Source organism: Nymphalis io, chromosome 24, assembly GCF_905147045.1.
Source record: "Nymphalis io chromosome 24, ilAglIoxx1.1, whole genome shotgun sequence".
Taxonomy (NCBI): domain Eukaryota; kingdom Metazoa; phylum Arthropoda; class Insecta; order Lepidoptera; family Nymphalidae; genus Nymphalis; species Nymphalis io.
In genome coordinates, this window is record NC_065911.1 from 8405992 (window position 1) to 8423080 (window position 17089).

Consider the following 17089-nt stretch of genomic DNA (forward strand, 5'->3'; position numbering starts at 1 on the left):
TATAAGACACAACGAATTATATATAATAACGTTACATATAACAATAATTACTCTTAATAAAATAAACAATATATAAGTGATATATATATTGGTTGTAAATTTTTATCTCAATATCATAAAAGTCGTTCATCTTTTATGACTTGGACCGATCACAACCAATGTAAGCGAATGGATCGAACTTACATTAAATTTATTTCTGGACCATAAGATTAATATTTTGGCAGAAACTCAAAGAATCTATACGCCGAAAGCTTGCCACGGATCAGTTATTTCTTGATGTACTTATATTTAAAACGTTCTAGGAAAAATCGGAAAAATTAACGGATATATTACATTGCATAATATTTAAAATAAGAAAAAAAAAATGATTTCATGGTGTATGATCTTTATGATCGTTAGAGGAAATCAAGATGAGGAAACATGTTAGTGTCACATATGCGTCCACCAATTCACTTCAGAGTAGCATCGTAAAATATGCTTAACCTTTCTCAAAAAGAGGGGAGACTTTGGACCAGTAGCGGATATTAATATGTTGTTGCTAACGGTTATTAGTAACTGTTCTCCTCGGTCACAGGACATTAGGGGCGATGGTAGGAACCCTACCGTAACAGCCTGTGCATATCCCACTGCTGAGCTAAAGGCCTCTTCTACCTTTTTGAGGAGGTTTGGAGCTTATTCCACCACGCTGCTCCAATGCGGTTTAGTGGAATATTTCCTTCACCGTAAAGCACGAGATGAATTATAATCACAAATTAAGCACATGAAAATAACCCTAAGTAGGAACCCTGAAAATATAAGACTGAAGACTTAGGTTACAGTTAAGAATGAAAGGTGACTTAGGACCAATAGCTTTACTGCCATATTGATTAAGAATACTTGCAACGTATCTAGGTTGAATCGTGATTACGATTCCGATTCCGATTCTTCGAGAAATAAGAAAAAACCTTATTCATTCAATACTCCAAGGTCACGGCACAAAAGCAAACGGCACAAAAAATTAACATAAATGTGTATGATTTGAAATGAGAGTCGAATATTTGCGAAATTTGCACTCTTAGCATTTTAGGTCGTGTAGTATTTATTGTTGACTTATTGGTTAGTTGAGGCCAATATTTAAACCAAATTTAAAAAAAATGTTTAAAATAAGAACACAAGTAATGCAGTTGTGTATGTAAGTGTAGATTTTGAACTTGGGTTGACACTTTGTTTTTTTTTGTTGTCTTTTAATAGGCAGATTAATTTGCATTTCACTTTAAAATAATTTTATTATTCGGTTTAGCCTACTGCTTTATATTAACTTGAACTTTTTAATCTGTGACAAAATAAAATACGATTCGTAACGTCAAATGAATTATCATTAAGATCTCTGGCTTATAATGCCAGCGTAAAAATCGCTAATCAACAGTCTTGCCAATGCGGTCTCTTTGATATTTTTTGATTAAAAACAGGCCTCCACAGAAATAGAAAAGCCAAGAATAGTTAGTTTTGGAATAGGTATGTGTGACGTCATTAACTTTTATTTCAATATTATATACATGAAAACAGTTTTAGATACATCTACGTAGCACTTTCGTGTTGAAGGAGTAATATACGATTTTTTTTTTGTTGGAGAACGAATGAACAACATTTCATCACAAATGAATGCGTTAGGAACACATAAAGGACAAACATACATATTTTTATTTAGTAAGAAGATTAAAAAAAGAATACCAGAATTATCTGCTCACTAATCCCTATTCTGTTGAGATTTAATTAATATGTTTATAGTCAATTACGTACAATTCTTTAAATGATATAATTATACAAAAATAACTCAAGAAGATAAATAATATAAAAAAAAAGCCGAGATAGCTCAATGGATAGAAACGTAGATCTTTGAATATACAAACGTTTTGACGTTTAAGAATATTACATACAAGCTACCTGTCCCGGCTTTTTACGGGTAAAATAAAAGATCACATAGAATGTTTATATTGAAAGACAAATACAGAGAAAAAAATGTGTGTGTGGCCAGTAACTTTCTCAATTGCAATACAACTCACTAAAGTTTCATCACAATTGGAACAATGGTTGACGCATAGGTGACGAACAATAAACATACAAACGTTCATTTTTATTTATAGACAGAAGAATAATTATGATGTTATTATTAAAAAATAATAAAATATTCTTAACAACCTTCACACTGAATGTATCAGTTATTTGTGGCGTAATATATTTAAAAAAAAAAAAAGAAGAGCGCGCGAACGCCTCTCACACGCTGAATTTTATTTTTTGGCGCGAAGTTTATGTTTTGTATAGACTATTTGTCGTTTGAATTCTTTTTTGTTATTATTTATTATTAATTTAAAGTAATTAATGTAATTATTGCTTGTTAAATTTAATTATAATGTCAGATAATTATTGGTGTATAATTTTTAAGAGCATAACAGAAAAACGTACAACAACATGAAACAGCCAATTAGAAAACGGTTATTTGCAATGCGAGCAACCAATGAGAATCGTTTAAATTCGAACGCCTCTTAAATCCAATTAAATTCAAATATCGTACACACGCTTATACAATTTAGTTTATCCCTAAGGGAGATATTTTTCACAATCCTACTGTAATGTTGGACAAGTATTCCCAAGCCATATAAGAATTGTTTTAATAGCTACGAAGTTAGTTTGTTTTTAAAAGGTGCTTTAAAATTATTTACGTATATTGTATTGCTAAAATAGATATACTGCCTCGTTGGTCTAGTGGCTTGATGTAAGGGCGCAGACCCGGAGGTCCTGGATTCAATTCCGAGGTCGGGCCAATAAAAAGTTATTGGGTTTTTCTGCCAGAAAATTCTCAGTAGCAGCCAGAGTCTGGAGGTTGGAAGTGTGTACATTTACGTGCCTCGGAAAGCACGTAAAGCCGTTGGTCTTGTGCCTGAATTCTTTCCGGTCGTGTCGGATTGTCGTCCCATCGGATTATTAGAGTTAGGGAATAAAGAGTTAACCTGTGTTTGCGCACACTTGTGCACTATAATATCTCCTGCGCAGTTGGCTAATCACTCTTGAGATTGGCCGTCGTGGCCGAAATCGGTCTGGAGGACATTATTATTTAAAATTGATACAAAAAAATGATATAAATAAGCGATTATACATAATCGGTAGATATTATGCGAAATGACTAACCACTCACCCTTTAAGCCGGAACACAACAATATTATTATGGTGATAGAATATGTGATAAGTGGATCACCCACTAACCTAAACAGATGGGCTCGTTCAAAGCCCTACCAAATTTATTTATCATCATAAATTCTATACAAAAAATTCAATTTGTAACCTAAAATCATTTATACATATTTTCTTATTATATAAAGATAAAAGGCTTTTGTAATATCTTTAAACCTTAAAGGATCCTCGTCTTTTATCCTGAATCGGCAATTTATTTGTGGATGGATAAATCGCAATTTAGCTTAAGTGAAACCAATTTATCGTGGGAATAGTTGCAAGCAATTTATTAAAGATCAGTTTTATTAAATGAGGAATTTAAGTGACATGCAGCGTGGTGGAATAATCTGCAAACCCAGCAGTGGGTCACATAGGCTGTTGTTTTAGTTTTGGATAAATTTTAGACATGATCTTTTTCATAAACGACGGTATCATTTTAATCTACGTAATCTTAATTATCAAAGATGAATCAATGACGTCAAACAATTACTGTAGCGCAGAAAACGGTCGTATAAATGTTAATATAATTGTCATATTAATATTTAATTCCTTACTGTATTACCAACGAATTGTTACCAAATTGCTTTTAGTGGTTATGGGGATGAATTTATATATGATATATTCTAGTTTTGTAACATACAATAATGATAATAACATTCTTGCATAAGGTATTATATCTGACGTTCCTATTTTTTATAAACTGAATATGGAAATAAACGATAAAGCTGCACACAAATTATTTAAAACACAATAGTCCAAGGGTTCAGAAATTAGAATGGAATGACCTTAACAATAAGCCATTTAGGTTTAAATTCTGACACTTACCTAAATAAACAAGTGCATCCGAAACCGAATATCTAGAGTGACGAACGTATGCGGAAAATATCATGAGCGGAAATCGAACTCGCCACTGTCAGCGCGTCAGTTGAATTGACCATACCGACAATCAGACGTCACAAATGGAACGATCAAAGCCTGTTATGTACATTTCCTTTTACATTTATCATATACAAATATAATTGTGAAATAAAATGTTTAAATGAGAAAGTTTCCGATAAGGACCGTCACTTTTGAATTGTCGTGTTATAATGTTGAATTAAATGTAAAGTTATTATCGGAGATATAGATTCTACCGAGAAGAACCGGCAAGAAACTCCGTTACTCTTTTTCATCCTTTTTATTACAGAGTCAATAAAAAACAATTAAGTTGATGTATATCTTTCTTGGAAATTTACAACTTACTTCACGCTTTTTATCATTTATATATTATTATTATATATATAGTAAATTAAGCCCAGACGGTCTAGTGGTAAGGACGCGTGAATCTTAATCGATGATCGTGGTTAAGCCCGGGTAAGCACCACTGAATTTTCATGTGCTTAATTTGTTGTCATAATTTATCTCGTGTTTGACAGTGAAGGAAAACATCGTGAGGAAACCTGCATGTGCTTATTTCACTGAAATCCTGCCACATGTGTATTCCACCAACCCGCATTAAAGCAGCGTAGTGGAATAAGCTCCAAACCTTCTCCTCAAAAAGGGAGAGGAGGCCTTAGCCCAGCAGTGGGACATTCACAGGCTGTTACTGTATATGTTACTTAATCTTATATAACCAAGGGTATTTTGAAATTAGATATAAATTTATTAATAAGTGAAATTAAAAGTAACTGTGGCATCATATTATAGAAACGAAAACAGAAAGTCTGTTGGTGAGGGTTATTTAATATCTAAGGTATAAGACATTCATGAAAGAAATAAATAATAAGTATGATAAATATAACAATAGATAGTTGACTTTACATATGAAATTATTTATTTTATTGTGTTATTTAATGTACGTATATTTTCACACGTGGATTAGAACAACAATAGTAAACTGCTGACAATCAATCACTGACATCGAGAATTGGGAAAGATGAGAAGACGATAGTGTAAGACGGAGAAGTTTGTTCAAATATAATGATTTGGAGACCGTTCTCGAAACTTTGAGAAAGATTTGAACTACTAGTGGAGTTTAATAATAATAAATGAGAATCGTTTGCTAACATTTTACTTATTCTGTTGGTCACTTGGTTATATTATTTAACAGAAGATTGATGTATTACAGCTACTCGACACACGTCACAGATTTTCACACGTGTTAAATTTGTATTTCCTTTTCCATGTTAACCGGAAACACGACATGTACGAGCTGTTTTACTCTTTATGATGAAGTTGTCAGTTTTGTATATAGCGTTACAGATATTTGACTATTATCATTTAACGAAATAAATTGAACTGTACGCTTATATCCTGGATACATTGAGTGCAGTTCATTAAAGTACATCCTGTCGATCGCGTGACGCACAGACAAACAGATGATATTTAAAAAGGAATTAAAACATTTCCTATCGATAAATCCCCAAGTTTAATCTTTTCATAAAAAAGTTTATGTTTTCGTCCGCAAACTTTTATTATATGTTTGGATGATGGCTCCGAGAAGTTTGAACTAGTTTTAATAAAGTGTCGACGCTGAAGTTGAATACAGAAAAACTATTTGTCAGTAACTTGTCCTATATAAGAACATATATAGCTTAGTTTTGTCAGATTGAAAATATTAGCGATTATGTAAGAACAAAATCGAAGCTCAACGCAGAAAACGGTCGTGAAATGTCAGAAAGTGATAAGCGATATTGACCATAATTATTATAAAATTTCAAGAATACACTTCAAAATAGTATATCACCATGAGTCGGTTTTCAAACTATTATGGGTGAGTAATGAAGTGAGTTCTTACTGAAGGCATTAAAGTAAAATAAATGTCCCATTCCTAGATAATTGACGTTGTTAAGGAGAAAAGACGATTCAAAAGTGTTATTAAGCCTCACAGCCTCAGTGCTAGTTTATAGTAAAATATAGTATGACATATAGCAATGTTCGCCATTGCTGATATATATTGTCACTTTATGAAATACGAACCATCTATAACATCGTTAATAGCCCCCGAAATTGAGAACTAAGGTGTTATCATGTGTCTGTAATTACACTGATTCCCTCACTTTAAGGATTTACCTCTTGAGGAATCAGCTTTTAATGATAATGAATTTACGTATTAAAAACTTGAAAAAAAAAATACTGTTAAGAAATTTCAGCTCGAGCTCAGCCATGTCATTAAGCAGACCAGTGGATGAGAACAGGATGATGATTATGAAGAAAAAGCTATTAACGACGAATAGTAAAAAATAACAGTCTATTGATGTCCCGCTTCTGAGATAAAACTTCAACCCTTCAAACCTGAACATATATACTAAGTATTGCTGTTTGGCAGTACAAATAGTTTGAATGGTTTATTTGCTTGTAATATATGTCTCACCTGTCTTATTATGTCTTTTTATATGTATCGTATTATATGTCTGAGTGCATTAACCTTGAATTTTGGATTTAAGACTTGAATAAATTTAATTCTAATTTGGTAATCTTAAACAATCATGTAATATAAGACGAATATAAGAAAATTCGTAAATTTGTCGTTTCGTCAAATCAATATTGTGTACAAACATTTGTTTCGGGTAACAATGTTTGCTTCGTCCTTTCAAGGAAACCCGATCCGTTAAGTAAAGGTTTCATTGCTCCATTTAAAAAGATCAATATAATAAGTTTAGATTTTATCGCGATTTGAATATCATTAAAACTGACGGCTTTTGTGTGAAAACTTTTTCTTATTATTCGAAACCATGCTCGCAAAGTTTTATTAGATAATAAAATAAGAAGGTTGATTGGCAAATAGGCTCTCTGGAGGTAAGACATTATTGCCAATGAGAACTAAGTTGTTAAATACCTTATTCTTGTAATAACACTCACTTATTTACCTATGAAACCCAATAATTCAATGTGATGCTTTTTATCAGTAATACGTATTATCTTCCAAGAGTAATGGTCTTATCTACATTAGTCTTAATATCTTAATTGAATACTGTTGTCCTGTAAGTAAACGTAATATTATTATTTTTAAATTCTGGTTTCGATTATCCATCGATTATATACAAGAAATTTTTTGACCGTAAAAAGTTGGTCATTTGTCAAACTGAAAGCTAGATAAGCCTCCCAAAACTGTGGTATATATTTTGACAATAAAAATATAGTAAATAAAATATAATAATAGAAAGTAGCTAAGTTCTTCATTTAGTTTGAAGCTAAAGTATACTTTTACAATAGCGGGAATAAAGATCGTTCTATAAAGATTAAGGTTTTGATTCACAATCGGAATATATGTGAGACTGTAGCTAATGACGGTGCAGCTAACGACTATAAAACCGTAAGAGATAAAGTTTCACTTGAAATGCTCCGTGACGTTGAACAAAGAATATTCAGACATTTTTAAAACGATAATATATATTTTATGATGAAATGCTATTGCGTTGATAATCAGAATACGTTAGACTGTAGTTGATGGTTTGTAATTTTTAAGTTATGCAAATTTTAACATATCACTTTTATTAATGGTACGATCAAAATTACTCATAAAGTCATAACCCTAATGATGATTGAACGTTGAAAAAACTAACAGTTATTCCTTGTAATAAAATTCGAAATAGACCAAGATATAAATTTTATTATGGTACGAAGCGATTTGTAACTAGCAAATGAAATAAAAGTAAATGTGCAAGGATTTATAGCTGTTATAGTTATAGCGACATCTATTAATGATTTTGTGATCATTAATATTAAAAAATCTAATACGAAGCACACCATTAGAATTTACGTAATTAAAACTTAAAAAAAAATACTGTTAAGAAAAATTTTAGCTCGAGCTCAGTGGCGTGCCATTGGGCATGCCTATGTCCATCAGTGGACAAGAATAGAATGATGAAGATGATGATGATTAAGAAAAAATAATAAGTTTATTAATGTTCCAGTTCTGAGTTTTCAATTCTTTTGCGAAGATACGGTAAGCTCCAATTATTCCACCATGCTGAAAGATTCAGGTTAGTGGATACACATGTGTCAGATTTTCATCCGACATGTATGTTTCGTCACAATACCAAACACAAAATGAGCACATGAACACAAACATTAATTTAGGATTAGGATTAGGTTTCTTGTGTTGTGGATAGACCATCTATCCACAACACAAGAAACGTTATATATTAATTAAACATTGAATAAACATCAAAGATCCAAAACGGCTTTTCTTTATAGCACATTGATCACAAGATTTTGTATTGTAATATTTATATCCCATAATCATTATATGACAGAATATTAAGATTAGACGAGGAAGAATTTATTTTGATATCGCGCCAAAATGATCTAATGGGTATTGCCACAAAGAAGATCAATTTCAGTTTCCGACAAGGAAAATGCTTTTGATTGTGAAGACCCTTTTGAAGTTGGAAATATGATTTTACCATTGGCAATTTATCTAATCGTTGCACCTTGGAAGAATATCTTTGAATGTCCTTTAAATTTATTTTATGATAGGGCTTTGTGCAAGCTGGTCTGGGTAGGTACCACCCACGTATTAGATCTTCTACTGCACAACAGCAATACTTAATATAATGCTATTTGTATGTAGAAGTTTATCTTTGGCATTATCAATAAATATGTCAATAATTATCATGTTTGAATAACATTGATAAATAAGGTTCGATAAAAGACTATATAAATAATAAAAATCGCGGAATGGGAACAAAAATGTCTAAAAATGAATTAGAGATAATTGAACGCTATCTCGCGAATTAGGTACATGATATTTGATATTAAAAATAAATCTTTGCCTTACGTCATTTATAAATGATATCTTATAAATGACGTATACATACCACGGAACTTAAAGTTCCAGATCCTGGTTCGTTGGTTTTTATGAAGGATATATAGTACATTTAACTAAAATGCGTTTAACTAAAGTTATTATATTGCTAGAAAGAGTTGGTAAGTACATAGTTTCTTGTCAGTTTTCTCGGTAAAATCTATATTTAATTAATACTGCAAAATCATCATTATAACCTTGATATATAGTTCTGAACGGTTCACTTATAAATAGATTTACGTTATTCAGACAGATAGTATATAGAAGTTCCCTGGGCTTTCTATTTTAAATTAATGATACGCAAAACCAGCACGAGATTTGAATATTCAAATCCAATTCCCATTTGACAATTTGAATTTTGAAACTAATTTGCTGAAGTAGACCAATGAATTAGAACCAATAGCAGCGACCATTTCTATAAAAGGAGTTATTAATAGTTATGGCCGCCATTATTCCACTGCTGGGCCAAGGTTATTTTTATCTTTTTGAGGTTTGGAATTATTCCCCCACATCGATATGGAAAAATATCACTTGACAGATTTTCAGACGATCACTTGAAAATTTAATGGATCGCCAATTAAAATCCAAGTTTTTCATTATTCGATTTGTTTCATACATTAAATAAATTCATTTCCAGCACTACAATTAGTGTTCTAATTTGTCACTAAATTTTAGTGTCTTAGCAATTCATAACCTAATGTAAAAAGTTTAGTCAAATGTATGTCGTCAACTCACGGTACATTTATAAAGTTAATTATGAATATATGTTCCTTTGTTATTAATAAAACAAAAATGATATATAACGCTCTAAAAACGTTGCTCAAATTTAATTTAGTACGTTTTTTTTTTTTTTTTTTATAGAAAAGGAAGGCGGACGAGCATATGGGCCACCTGATGGTAAGTGGTCACCAACGCTCTTAGACATTGGCATTGTAAGAAATGTCAACCATCGCTTACATATCCAATGCGCCACCAACCTTGGGAACTAAGATTTTATGTCCCTTGTGCCTGTAATTACACTGGCTCACTCACCCTTCAAACCGGAACACAACAATATCAAGTATTGCTGTTTTGCGGTAGAATATCTGATGAGTGGGTGGTACCTACCCAGACGAGCTTGCACAAAGCCCTACCACCAGTAAAATACGTGATTTGAGATGAATGTTGATGTTAAAAAAACTCGATATAAAGTAATTACAATTTGCTTCACTCATTTTATTTAGTTTCATAATTTACCAAGAGATAATGAACTTGAAAATAAATCCTCTGGAATAAAATATAAATTCGACTAAAAACTTGAAGCACTATTTATCTTTTTACCTGAAAATATTTTACGCAAAATATACAAATCGGCTTATAAATTTCCTTTATACATTTGCATGAAATATTCCCATCAAAGTTACTTTAACAGGTTGGTGTGGTGAATAATGAACGAGAATTTCAAGGAATTCTTTACAAATTTTGGAATATTCCATACATTAGTGATCGAAGCTGAGCCTAATTGCAAAAGTTTGTTCTGAATTGTTTGAAACTCAACGTTACCAAACTTCGCCGTGAGTTGACGACATACACTTACTCGTATATAACACTTACAACCAGAAATGATGTTAATTCTTAATCAAAAAAATTAAAATATTCTTTATTCATATATGTTCTTACAAACACTTTCATCGTCATTTTACAGGATTGAGGAATTTTATTATGAAGTTACCACCGGTTCGGAATGTAGAACGAAAAACAGACTTAAGCTCAGTAATTATTTTTTTTTTGAAAGAAAATCCTTCATTAAACAAACATATAATCATAATGTACACTTTAATTTATGTATCCTGTACGAGAATCAACGAGTACCAACGCTAAGCTCTTATCGTCTATATAATCTCGTACAGAATATTAATTGTTTAATAATATCAATTATATTTAAAAAGAAGCGAAATTGACTATGAATAAACCAACTAAAATTTTGAATTAGCTATAATGAAATAACTTACCAATTTCTTGAAGTATCCTATTAAAAAGATTTGGAGAATCAGCAATAACTTCCGAATCTTGGCTATGCATTCCTTCATCAAAGACTCGTAAAGGCCTTGCCCGTTTAGGGATAAAGTACGGACATAATTATCCCTTCGAAATTCATCCACCAAGGATTAAGGATTAAAGAGATTGCGTTCAGAATGCGTAGTTAAAATAACTAGGATAAGTTTCAAGAAGGATTCGTAATTATTGAATTTTCTTAAAAGAATGAAGCTTCGAGGATTATTGGATATTCACTGAATAAATGGAAAAGTTTTTGAAATGCCCAACCAGGAATACACTATGAAGGAAATTGAACGTCCGAGGGATGTCCGCGTAATATGAAAATAATTTATTTGAACTCCATTAACACGAGCAAACGATGTTAGTTAACCTAAAACTCATAGCCCACGCGATAATTCAAATTCTAGGTTAGTGTCTAATTAACAGGCGTAGGCGAGCTGATTCACTCATTTAACGTAACGAAACAAATTAAGCGTATTATCGCATCCGAGCGAGTCCACAAGCGAACCGTATCCCTCGACACCACGTGTGCTACTGAACGTTTAGAAGGAATGTCACTTCTTATAAAGGTCCGGCATGGGGTGCGCGCGCACACACAATAAACCTAAATGCTAGCGCGCCCCATAAAGTGTCCTCATTAGTGAAAGGGCGCGTCGGGGTTTGTATACACGCCTTTATTGCAGGTATGACGTTCCTCATTTGCTGATCATCTGTTTATTTTACTTTAAGGTCGTTTCTTGCCTTTATTATCGGTTGTTTTTGTGACTTATTGGGGCCGGTCTAATAATGCGAAGCGATATGGGGTCGCGGTAATAGAGTTATATGGCACCGCACCCCGTTCTAAGCAAATGTCGAAGAAAATAGGTTGGTTGAAGGCTTTTGTTTATAGCAGGGTGCGGCCGGGCGGGGTTGGACTATACAGTGTGATTTATCAAACGTGAAAGAATAGTCTAGTGAGTGCGATAGTCTTTACGTTTCGACCCTTATCGTGTTTTATCTGCGTACTTTATTACATAGCAAACGTAATTATTTGGAAGACATCGACGCTTTAATAAAATTGCATGGGGTTGGACATTGTATGTATCAGACCATGTTGTTATATAACGTTAATTCTTTATATAAAGGAAACGTTGATTTGATTTTTCGACTTGATTATATACAACGGGAAATTCTTGCCAATAGTCAAAAATAAAGGTGAAACTGCAAATCTCATCTACTTACATAATAATATTATATACTAAAATCTTCTCCGAATCGCGCTACGTGTATTGGTATGAGTTTTATATACATTGGTATAGTATTTCTTCCGTTATGTATTAAAAAGAAATCGTCTCATTTATTAATGTTTATTTATTCAGTAAATACATAAAATTGATTCGGTGCCAACAAAACTATTTAATATGCGGAACTTTACATGCTTATTAATCTATTTCAATAAGTTAAATTATGTTTATATAAAGGAAATAACACTCATAAAACAACTTAACAGGACATTTTTTTAGTATTTTGATCTAATTTTTTATTATAACGATACAGCGCGTTGATCATTGTTCGAATACTTTTTATGTATATAATGAAACATGAAATGTGCGGAAAATATTTTTAAAAAGTTTAAAATACACGATATGTACTAGCAATCATATTCAAGTATCCAAAATGTCTATATTTTTATTATATATAAATTTTAAAACGAATCGACGGATTAACTGACACTTTTTGGCCAGTATCACAAAATTATCTGAAAGAATTTCTTGCATTCATACAGGAACTTTTGTTTCGAAATTTAAAAAAAAAAAAAAGCACTTTATAATAATCATCTTGCATTCATACAGGAATATTTTCGTTCGAAATTTAAATGCTTTTTAAATTTTAATGCTTTATAATAATCAGGATTTTCCTCAAGAGGAAAATCATTCTACAAATTTCAAAAATGGAACTCGGAAATCATTTTTATTACAAAAATATCATTATACAGAACAAAAGTTGTTGATATACTTATCGTTACAGCTCGACCGTTTTTACTTCTACTCACATTGAAAAATTGTTCTCACCAAAAAACCGCTTTTTATTTTAACAGGATAATATATAGTCTATCTTGAAGGTTCAACCATTGGGCCATGTCAGCTATAAGAATATTACATGTTCATTCCTTACTACGTTACTAAGCTTCTGTATATAACTTTTTGAAAAATATCTGATAGAAACATACTACCAATATTTTATAATATTATATTATTTAAATACAAGTATCTACAATAACACACAGTTATGAACATACGGACAAAAACACGCAATCTTTTATATATTTATATAATGTATTAATAGTTTAAGATCGAAACAAAACAGTTACTTCCGTCCCAACAAAATAGAATAATTAAATTGCTAACAAAGATCATACTCTATTCTGAGTAAGTTAAAGCTCAAATTCCGATAACAATAAATCAAATCATTCCATTCGTTGAATACAAGAAGCATAAATGTCTAATTGTATCGACACCTACTAAGAAAGGTTAGAACAATAATTCTTTTCTCGCCCGGGAGTCGAATACTGGACTCGTGCTACATTAATGGTAAAAACAATCAACAGCCATTAAAATAACTAACCGCTTCGTTTTGGTCTAAGTTACAAAATATCAGCTGTTTTTATTTAATAATATTATGTCTTTTCATATTTATTTATTGCTGATTTTTAATATTAATAGTGTGAAATTTTCATTTTTTTTATATAGAATAGGAAGGTGGACGAGCATAAGAGCCACCTGATGGTAAGTGGTCACCAAACGCCCTTAGACATTGGCATTGTAAGAAATGTCAACCATCGCTTATAGCCAATGCGCCACCAGCCTTGGGAACTAAGATTTTATGTCCCTTGTGCCTGTAATTACACTGGCTCACTCACCCTTCAAACCGGAACACAACAATATCAATTATTGCTGTTTTGCGGTAGAATATCTGATGAGTGGGTGGTACCTGCCCAGACGAGCTTGCACAAAGCCCTACCACCAGTAAAAAATTTATTGAGAGTTCTAAATTTAAATTGATTTTGTTATATAGAAATGACATTTCTTTTGAAAAATCTATTGTTATATTTTTGATTCGTTTGATAATAGTAAAGTTAACATTTTTGAAAAGAAATAAAGTTTTAGTTATAAATAATGTAGTAACAAGATTTCCAACCTTTGTGCTATATTCCTGCTGGAACCGGGAGTGGGCCAGTGCAATGGTATAATACACCTTTGATCACATCCATTAAAAAAACAACGCTATTCAACATTACGTTAAATAAGCTTTTAAGCTAATACGCGGGCTCGATGAATAACTTATTAACATATTGATTAAACAGCTTCCTTTACTTTTTGCAGTAACAACTTGGAACGTAAGATTTTATGTTGAATAAACAAATATTATAAACTTCACGATGCGTTATTTCAATTAAAACTATGTAGAATAAAATTATTAAAAGTATTCGATACCTAGATAACGCGATCGCTTGTAAAAACGCTTCCTCGAATGAATTCGACCATCTAAGTCGTTATTAGTTCGATAAAATTGGTCGATGAGTCAGAACTACTTGGTATGTGTTTCCATTGTTAGGTTTGTTAGGACATACGTCACGCTAAATCTAAAAAAAAAAAAACTGTTTTGTCTGAACACGGAAAATAGATGATTTCTGTAGCCTTGACGCGCTTAGTGATTTCGATCGCTTGAAGCGATTTTACGACTTAGGCTTGAATATTTAAATACACTTATAAATATATACACACATGTATATATACATACATACAATGCCACAGGACAATCTCTTAGACGGCGTGTTTTTGCTTTAAATTTGTAATATGTAATTTGTTTTTTTATTTTTATTTTATATATTATAAAAATGAGTGTACATAACACTTATAATATAGTGAGAACCCCCATATATGTGGTGCTTAATAGCATTGAATATTTTTGACATAAAACCTGTGAGAATTCTAGACTATTCCATAATCAGGTTTAGCGTTAATAATTATTTAATGTTACTGGTGGTAGAGCTTGGTGCAAGCTCGTCTGGGTAGGTACCACCCACTCATCAGAGATATTCTACCGCCAAACAGCAGTACTTGATATTGTTGTGCTCCGGTTTGAGGGGTGAGTGAGCCAGTGTAATTACAGGCACAAGGGACATAACATCTTAGTTCTCAAGGTTGGTGGTGCATTGGCGATGTAAGCGATGGTTAACATTGTTAACAACTGAAAATCATCAATAGTTCATTGTTTAATTGAGATTTGAAAGGCAGGAAAGTTCCGTCGCATCGAGAATCCTGATAACTGTTCGTTTTAACCACACTATATTATTGCTAAAAGTAGTTCTTATTATATGTCACTAGATGGCGTTGATTAATTTTTGGAGATCCTAAATCGCGCTGTCTAAGTTTTTTATAAATAGTACGTATTATAAAATTGAAACAAGTATCGTATCGTGAACAAAGAAGTATGGTATTACATCACGTTGCCCAGTCACTTCGGATTATTAATGTATTGGTTATAATTATTGGTCTAAAAATATTTAATTGTTTGCAAGGCTTATTCGCATTACGTAATAATTGAACGTCACGACAGCTAACCCTATATATTATATATATAACCCCTAGGAATCCTGTTGACTTTTATCGTGTACAGAAAATAATATTGGGGGAAGTTATGGCCCAAAGTTCAAGTGAACAAAGTTTCTGGTTTAGATAAATGCCATTTAATACACACACTGACTCATACTAAATGTCAAGACATAATAAATATTATAATATGTATGTACATACTTCAAACGTGATATGCTAACAATTCCGCTCATAACTTTAAAGTTTTTCAATAATGTATGTAAATTCATGCAATTCAAAAATTATTTTTTTTGCATAAAATAAACTTCATCTCGCACTTTCATCCGCGTGAAACGATACTGCTCCAAGGATAGCGTGATAGTATTACATAGATTGGCTTATTTAACGCAAAAAAACAATCACTTTAGTCATTAGTAAAGATGTAAAATCTAAGGGTTTCTAGTCATAATTTGTATATTATTTAAAAAAAAGTATAAAATTGGCGTAAAAACGCAGCTAAGCTACAGATCGACAATATAATTTCAATTATTCAGATAATAAATCATACTAAGCATATCAATACAGTAAATAATAGCTTATCAAATATAAATAAACATTTGACTTCATAAGTGTAGATATAAGGCTTATAATGACGTGTAGCGATGCGAAAGCGAGGCGATTGAACATCATTCTAAAAGCTAACAATAATTCGTGTCACGTTTTGTATTCGTTTAAGTTGTGTTAAATTTCATACCATTATTTTTATGATTTCGAATCAATACGCAATACTAATGTACTATACTTGCTATCACAGACTGTATATTTTGTATTTTTGTTCAAATTGAGCTATTTAAAATATAAAACCAAGGATGCATCCATATACGACCTGGTGTCATCCTCCTTGTGAGAAGTCATCAAGCTTGTCTAATCTGACAGATAATTCAGGTAAAAATATTCCAAGTATAGAATATAAATTGTTTCAAGCAATGTCATATTACAAAGGTTGAAATCACATGTAGAAAGTAGAAGTGGTTGAGATTTAAAAACTTTAGAAAAGGTATTTAATCATCATTAAGCTATTATGATGGTTAAACGATGAAACACAACGAAATTTTTGGATACCCATATTTAACACCTACTACAAAAATTTATACAAACACTAAAATTATGAATATTAAACAATTACATATTTACAATATCTGCATATTAATACACAAACTACTAAAAAAATTTTCTCCATACTGACTTATCATTCACATTTAAACACGAAGTAACAAAACGAAGTTGTCGCCGAGCTAGTTGGTCGGTACTCCCGAAGACTCGAACAAACTACTAAAAAAATGATTACCTTCGAAGGTGCGCAGATTTATAACAAATTACCCTCAATAATTAAAAATTGTAAGTCAATGCAAACGTTTAAATCTCAATTAGCACAACATGTTATAAAGACCTATTTTTAATTGTGTACACACCTACCAACGTA

At 31.7% G+C, this 17089-nt stretch overlaps 1 protein-coding gene across 1 annotated transcript in view; it reads right to left on the reverse strand.

Moving 5' to 3' along the window:
- LOC126777850 (solute carrier family 12 member 9) overlaps nt 1-17089 on the reverse strand; it is a 272805-nt gene that overhangs the window by 84164 nt on the left and 171552 nt on the right. The gene's annotated exons all lie outside the window — the stretch shown is intronic.